This window comes from Canis aureus, chromosome 3 (assembly GCF_053574225.1).
Source record: "Canis aureus isolate CA01 chromosome 3, VMU_Caureus_v.1.0, whole genome shotgun sequence".
In the NCBI taxonomy this organism is placed as follows: Eukaryota; Metazoa; Chordata; class Mammalia; order Carnivora; family Canidae; genus Canis; species Canis aureus.
The window spans coordinates 27,362,429-27,370,665 of record NC_135613.1 but is presented as its reverse complement, the minus strand read 5'-3'; the positions used below and the strand labels follow the sequence as shown (position 1 = coordinate 27,370,665).

The following is an 8,237-nucleotide window of genomic DNA, read 5'->3' as shown; positions in this document are numbered from 1 at the left end:
CGAGTGGCGGGGCCGTGACGTCGACGCTCGGCGCCCCACCTCCCCCGCTCGACCAATCCGGGCCGCGCGCCGCTTAAAGGGGCGATGCCGCGACCCAGGCGCTGGCGTGGGGTCCACCGGCGTCGCGCGGCCCAGCGAGGCTGCCGCCTTTGTCTCGGAGCGAGCCCTTTCCCGGCCTCGGCGGCCTCCGCGCCTCCCCCTGCCCCGTCCGAGCGGCAGCGGCCGACCCCCCACAATCCTCACGCTGAACTCTTCTCCCAGGTGTGCGGGCAGCTCGACTTCGGCCCGCGTTCCGCCAAAGGGAACCCCCGGCGGGGTTCGGCGGCCGTTGCTGCGTCCACGGGCCGCAGCCCCCGCGAGGGTGGCCGAGGACCCCCGGGGCCGAGGCTGGGGGAGCCTCTGCGTCCTGGAGGCCCCGCACCCCCGGGGGCCGGCGGGCCGGGCGGGGGAGGGACAGCAGGGGACAGCGTGGACAGAGTGGGGCACTGGTGGGCAGGGAGGGGCACTGGTGGGCAGGGAGGGGCACTGGTGGGCAGGGAGGGGCACTGATGGGCAGAGTGGGGCACTGATGGACAGTGAGGGGCATTGATGGACAGTGAGGGGCACTGATGGACAGTGAGGGGCAGCGTGGACATAGAGCTGCACAGTGTGGGGCAGAGGAGGACAGCGTGGACAGTGTGGGACATTGATGGACACTGAGGGCATTGATGGACAGTGTGGGGCAGCGTGGACGTGGAGGGACAGAGCTGCACGGTGTGGGGCAGAGGGGGACAGCGTGAACAGAGATGGGCATTGATGGACAGTGTGGGGCAGCGTGGACGTGGAGGGACAGAGTTGCATGGTGTGGGGCAGAGGGGGACAGTGTGGACAGAGTGTGGCATTGATGGACAGTGTGAGGCAGTGAGGGACATAGAGCTGCACAGTGTGGGGCAGAGGGGGACAGAGTGGGACAGGGTGGAGCACCGATGGACAGTGTGGGACAGCATGGACATGAACAGAGCTCATCTGCGGGGCAGAGTGGAGCACTGATGGACAGTGTGGACGTGGACAAAGCTGCACGGTGTCGGGCGGAGGGGACTGCCTGGGACAGGATGAGACCTCGAGGGGCAGCGAGGCCACCCTGCTGAAGGCCTTTCATGAGACCGCTTACCGCAGGTCTGCCAGCCACCTCTCCTCTTACCACGTGTTTGAAAATCAGTGCCAGGCGCTGGTGGCGGTTGCCCTGCCCAGGGTAGCCCCTGGGCTTCCATAAGGAACACCCCCAACCCCAGGCAGGCCTCTTTCCGGCTCCAATCTTGCCCTTTTTAAAAAAAATTTTTAAAGATTTTATTTATTTATTCATGAGAGACACACACAGAGGGAGGCAGGCTCCATGCAGGGAGCCTGATGTGGAACTTGATCCTGAGTGTCCGGGATCGCGACCTGAGCCGAAGGCAGATGCTCAACCGCCGAGCCACCCAGGTGTCCCTCCAGTCTTGCCTTTACTTAGGAGACTCACGCTGCTCTCAGCATCTCTGGGCACCTGGGCAGCCAGTGATGCCCAAGGACAAAACTCCCGCAAGCCCAAGGGAGGAGGCTTCTCCTCAGGATGGTGATGCAACTTAGGCTTATAGTTTAACCATAAAATAAATAATACAAATGATAACAAACCAAGAGTAACTAAAGTAAGAAAAAAAGCAAACAGACAGAAACCCTCCAGTTTTAACTACAACAGTCCCCTCAATGGTACTGTCTCTTTAAGTGGAGGCCACAGACCTTCGGCTGACCTCCTTAGTCTCCTAGAGCCCCTTCTGGGGTTCAGCAATTGTGCCTGAGAGTTACACATTTAGCACTCCCTAATTGGGGTGGTTTAACATATAGAATGAGATTCTGACCTCATTATCGGGTTAATTATTAACTCACGCACTCCATGAAATGATTTGCCTTTTCTCCTGTATTGTTTACTTACATTCTTTTAAATTTAATTCCAAGGCCTAATTTTGAATTGGAAGCCTTCACACACACACACACACACACACACACACACACACTCCCCTGAAGGATCCCTTTGCCCCCTTTCAGCTGCAGGATAAATAAATGTTTAGCAGAGCTCTACTCTTCTTTTGGATGGGCTCCTTCTGGCCTGCAGGGGCTTTTGGGTCATTTTCATGCCTGTGCTGCTTATCCAACAATTCAGTTAGTCCGACTATCAACTTACGATCTTATTGCCCTTTGTTTAATATTATTTTAGGATGATGGAAATTAGTCACAACTACTTGCTGGTTTTCTTACTGAATTGGGTTTTTTGATTCACAGAAAATCTATTCAGATCATTTCCTCCCAATTTGGTCTCATTTATGTTTCAGACTTACCCAAATGCTGTTATCAGTGTACCAAAAGGACCTGCCTGAGAACTTGCCAGAGAACATCTTTTCAGACCTCACAGTGCGGCATTTACTGAATGGGGACCTAGATGAGCTCAAGTTCCATCCAAAAGGAACCCTCGTTACGCTATTTCAAGCCACTACAATACAGTTGTAATTTGTGCTTTGGCCTTATTGGCATGCTGTTACATTCCCCTATTCATTAACAGTGATAATTACCAGAGCAACCATCAAACACACCTCTTCTTTAGAGAAAAAAGATCAACAGGATACTTGCTATATGGTTATGAGCTGTATGGTGTACTGTTTTGGTAAATTATCAAAATTCATAAAATCACATGAGTAATATACAATTAATACATTTTTTTCTTCTGATCTATTTTTAAAGAGATTTTATTTATTCACGAGAGACAAAGAGGTAGAGATGTAGGCAGAGAGGCAGAGACATGGGGAGGCTGATGTGGGACTCAATCCCAGGACCCTGGGATCATGACCTGAGCCAAAGGCAGATGCTCAACCATTGAGCCACTGAGGTGCCCCACTTCTGATCTATTTTAAACCAGCAAAATCAACATCTTGGTTTATTCATTTTTGGAGAAAAAAAACAGTTATAGCTGATAACTTACTGAATTTTGTTTACAATTATGTACATGTAAATATCGCTCTTTCAGCTGTGGCTGAATTGCATGAGTAGACTTACATCCCACAGATCTTTTAGTAGTGATATTTTGTAACAACACAGTCATGTCAGTAATATTGTAGAATATTTTGGGAAGAGTTTAAAAAGAAAATGCTAAGCGACTTGAAATAATAGCATATTGTGTTTATCAAGTGAGCATCCATGGACTTTTAACAGATTAGAACACTAGACTAACTAGAGGTTTAGGATAAAAATACTCCCTTTGTACTGAACCTAACTTGTTTTAAATTGTCTCTGGTAAGAGAGAAGTTTAAAGTCAGACATTTTTTTTTTTTTTTTTTTTTTTTACATTTCTTACAGTCCATTTAATTTTGAAGCACTTCCCAAGGAATTTATATTAGCCGATTGTTTTTTAATATAAAAACCTAAAGATAACATCTAAAATGTTAGACTTACATTACATTGACCCAAATTGTCCCTCTGCACTTGCCCATTTTTGGTGTAAGAAGAAGCTGTCCTTGGAGTGAGAGCAAGGAGCAGTTCTGGCTCAGAAACCACAGAATCACAGACACTGCTTTTCTAAAGACATTGTTCTTTTTCCTCCTGTTTAGCAATACCACGAGACATGTGTAAGCAGGAACATGCTGGACAGAGGCCTTACAACCCTCCCAAATTTATGTCTGAATATTATTGAATCCTGCAGAAAAGGATACACATTTTGGTGTTTATTCTTCTTGATTATAGATAGTTTTGTGTTTCCATGTTGTTTATGAAGAAGTATTTTAAAGTAAGACATTTTCTGATTTACCCTCTTAGTTCTAGAGCATTTGCTTTTGTCTATTCATGATATAAATGTGACTATGCACCTTTATTTTTTATTAATTTATAGCTAAGTGTACAAAAAAATACACGATAATGGAAAAATTGCATTTCCTATAGGTCATTTGTTAATATGCCACATTATGATTTGGAGACATCCAGGTACAGATATATATTTATATATCCAATAACCTTTGTGGGTTACTGCAAAACATCCACCCTGGTAAGAGCTGAGATTCATTCATGAAAAAAACATATGTGCAGTATAAGCCTGTGAGAAGACTGAGCAGGCTGATTTTAATGTATCATTCTATTGTTTAAATGTCAGGGTCATGGTTTAACTACTTTTTTCTTAGTATGAGTTTTAGGGAGCCTATTTCTATAGTTGCTTGTTTTTAAATTGAACCACTTTTCATTGACCTGATTCTTCCTTAAGAAACCTGTGATGCTATTGGTGATTATTGTATTTCCAGTTCTAGCCCATTTCTGGAACTTATAACTAGAAACATTTTAGTGTCCAATAGGTGCATTAACTGAATACGTGGATGTTTGCAAGACAGTGCTTTTCAGGTTTTTTAAAACGTGAATCTGATTTTATCTTCAAATTTTAACGTTTTACATTTTCCTCCAAGTAAATGCTGTATTTCCTATTAGCTGGCCAGTAGGGTGCGCTCTAGTCCCTTGCCAGATAAATAAATTAATAAATTGATAAATTAATTAAAAATATTAATGTAAACCCTTCATGAAGAGATTTCAGAAATCTATTTCACTCCTTCATTGCCACCAACAAAGGTGAGGTATGTCTATATAGACACAGGCGAATTACTCAGCATGCTCAACATAAATGGAGAGCAAAACTATTACATTAAAAAAAGAAAGTTTTGAGATGTTTACTTCTTTGGATTTAGTTCCGAAATTATTTGCTGTTATTTTACCAGATTGATCTGTCAGTGACACATATTTTCTTTTATTCTGGGTAAAAGGAAAATAAGAAATCTGGTGCAGTGAAGAAGAGCCCAGGCTCTGGGCTTACATCCTTTCTCACCAGCTAAGTGATTCAAACACTTACTAGATAATAGTGGTTCCTACTCCACAGGGTTCCCGGCCAGAGAAATGAGATTGTACGTGGGAAAGTGTTTAGAACACAACCAGGCACCAGGCAGGGTTCAATAAAAATACCTGTTTTTATCATTATTGCTATATTCTCATTGTGATGGCTGGTAACATACTTGTTGAGGGATTTTTAAATACCTTTCTTTGCAAGATTCCAAAATTCTCTATTGCTTATTAGTATACATGATCTAATTTGTCTGGTAAGTTGTTTTGTTAAATACCAGGAGCATAACCGATTTATAAGATAAAGTGTCTTACTTGATCTGCATTATTTCCATTTAAGAGGCTATAAAATTTTAAGCCAAAGAAGAGGATCTGCCATAGTGAAATTTCAGACACCAGCAATCCTTGGGCAGATCCACTTGGGGCGGTGGGAAGAATCTTAGCATCTCTGAAGGGAAGGTAACAAGTAGCCACAAATCTGTGAGCATCATCTTGTAAAACCATACTCATAAATATCCATAGACATGTGTCCTTTAGAAAAACAGATTTCATTTGTACATAAAACCCCTGCAGAACTTTTAAACACGAACAGATTTATCGTTTTCTCGTATCATTTATCATGCAAGGACAAGGGGATATACCCAGTGACTAGGTACAGTAGCATTTTGAGAACTCAGTGAATGCCAACACTTCCAGGGGTTCTACCTTTATTCATTCATACAATCATCAATAAATATTTATTGAACTCTTTTTTTTAATTTATTGAACTCAATATGTGCCAGTCCATGCTAGGTACTGGGCAGAGAGCTAGAGAAATGTTCAGAGAATGTTGGGTGGTAGGGATTATAAACAAGCACACAGGAAACCTAATTGATATAAAAATGCAAAAGAGTCTTTATAACAAGACTGTAGATTCCGCCTTCTTAAAAAACTTTGAGACTCAAATAGATTCTTTGAACCAGTATTTTCACTAGCTCTACACTAAAGAAATAATCATAAACAAAGCTTTCCACCCAAAGTTGTCTGATGCAGTGTTGTTCATAATAGTGAAAAACTGGCCTGTGAGTAGGACAATTGGCACATAAAATATTGACTATGTACTTGGCTATTAAAATTATGCTTATGCAGATTTTATAATTAAGAATAATAATAACTAATAAGAACTAACACTTTTATAGCATTTACTAGGAAGTGGGCTCTGTTCTCAGGCTTTACCTATATGAGTTAATTAAACCTTCACACAACCCTGTGAAGTCCATGCTGTTACTATACCCAGTTTATGACTGAGTGAAGTAATATGCCCAAGATTACAAAACTGGTAACTGTGGGTTTAAGCCGAGACAGTTACTTTCAAGCACTACAAATTCTTCCATTATCAAGCTTGGTGTAAAAAGTGGAATATGAAATTGAATATGTGGAATATCTATCCTCACATTTTCAGGACTTTTTTAGTGTGCTAGTGATAGAAAAATCCAACTCAGATTCATTAAAAAAAAAGAAAAAAGGGGGATCCCTGGGTGGCACAGTGGTTTAGCGCCTGCCTTTGGGCCAGGGCACGATCCTGGAGACCCCGGATCAAATCCCACGTCGGGCTCCCGGTGCATGGAGCCTGCTTCTCCCTCTGCCTATGTCTCTGCCTCTCTCTCTCTCTCTCTCTCTCTCTGTGTGTGTGTGACTATCATAAATAAATAAATAAATAATTTTAAAAAAGAAAAAAAGGGAATTCAGTGCTTCTGTTATGGATAAGTCTAAGGGTGTGTGGCTGCATGCATTGCTTTATTCAGGTGCTCAGTTAATGTCACCCAGATCAGGGCTTTCTCCAACTTTTGGCTCTGTCCTATTCTGCAGTGACTTCATGTCCTATTCTTCACTTACTTCTAATGTACATTCCTTGTTCTTTTGAGGTTCCTTGGGAAGCATGATGGCTGTCAGCAGCTCTGAGGTAAGATGGCAGCCAGCAAACTCTGGGTCATTTAATTAAAAACAAAAAACCAGCAAAAACCCCAAAAACTTATTTAATAGTTTGAGAAAAACCCTGGGCCTGATTCTCATTACTTCAAACAGTGAAGCAGGGAATGAGTGTTCTGATAGGCCAAGCCTGAGCATGAACCCACCCTTGGAACCATGGGTAGAATCAGCTACACCTGAAGCACATCACCTAAAAGCAGAGGAGGTGGTAATCTCCTCCAGTCAAATTGGACATTGGACTAAGAGAAAAGGGAAATGGATGTTTTTGGTATATGTCAAGTAGCTACAACAACAATTTTCTTGTCCATAGGATAAACATTTAACACTGCAACTTACAAAGACCTTAAAGTTTTCTAATCTTTGACCTTGATGACACTACACTGTCACACATTTTTGACATTCCTCCTTGGTCCTCCTCAGCCTTCTGGTCTTCTCTTCCTAGGATGCTTAACTGCAGGCATCCTCTGGAACAATCTTTGTTTGTAGCTTAGCCATCTCATTCAATTCCTAAACTTTTATTATCGCCTGTATATGAATTACACCAAAATCTAATTGTAGCCCTATCTTCTTTCCTGACTTCTAATTCCGTGATTTTGGATGCTTCTAGTGCTTATCCCTTGGATATCTGTTGCAGATTGGCCTCCTTGAGAAGCAAGCTTTGGGATGGAGGATAGTTTATTAGAATGTGCTTTTGGAATCTATTAAAGGGAGGAGGAAGGAGTAGATTTGGGCAGAAGGAGAAGTTGAGCTGTGTTGCAGGCCCAAGGTAGGCCTTAGCTGATCATATGGAAAGCTTGGAGTTGGATTGGCCCTCCAGAGTTGTCCTAGCGTGGGCAAGGGAGCTGGGTCTTTATTCCTTCCACCCCCATTGGCCAGTCATTGGATGTGGGCTGTCCTTGGGAGGAAGAGTAATCTTGCGCAAAGCAGTTTTGTTCGGCTGAGACATTCTCTAAAGAGTGTTGACAGCTAAGGGTTATTTTCTGGCAGCAATCATAGAAGTATGGGGCCTAATCCCAGAGGTAAGACTTTCAGCCCTCAGGGGATCTAGGTAGCTCATTATAGTAGCTACCTTTTGTTCTCCCTGGCTTTTGTTGGTCTATTCTCCCTCATTCTATTCTGGTAATGTTGTTGACATTTTTACTTAGATATTCTGAGGCTATGTTATTAGGTGCATATAAGTTTAGAATTGTTAAACTTGTCTCTGGTAAATTGAATATTCTCTTAATATATAATGAGCCTCTACTAGTAATAACTTCTGCCTTAAAGTTTGTTTTGTTTGGTATTACTATAGTCACACTAGTGACTTCTAGTTTGTACTCTGGTGAATCTTCTCCCAAAATTTCTTTTTAATCTTTAGGTTTTCTTAAGTTTTAGGTGTGTCTTGTAAAAAG

General features: G+C 42.8%; 1 long non-coding RNA gene across 1 annotated transcript; it reads left to right on the top strand.

Annotated features, from left to right (window-relative positions):
• Window positions 1-84: 84 nt before the first annotated feature.
• On the top strand, window positions 85-2,742 carry LOC144310422 (uncharacterized). Its single transcript, XR_013376152.1, has 2 exons — window positions 85-261; window positions 2,346-2,742. It is a non-coding gene; the product is annotated as an uncharacterized LOC144310422 (long non-coding RNA).
• Window positions 2,743-8,237: the final 5,495 nt, after the last annotated feature.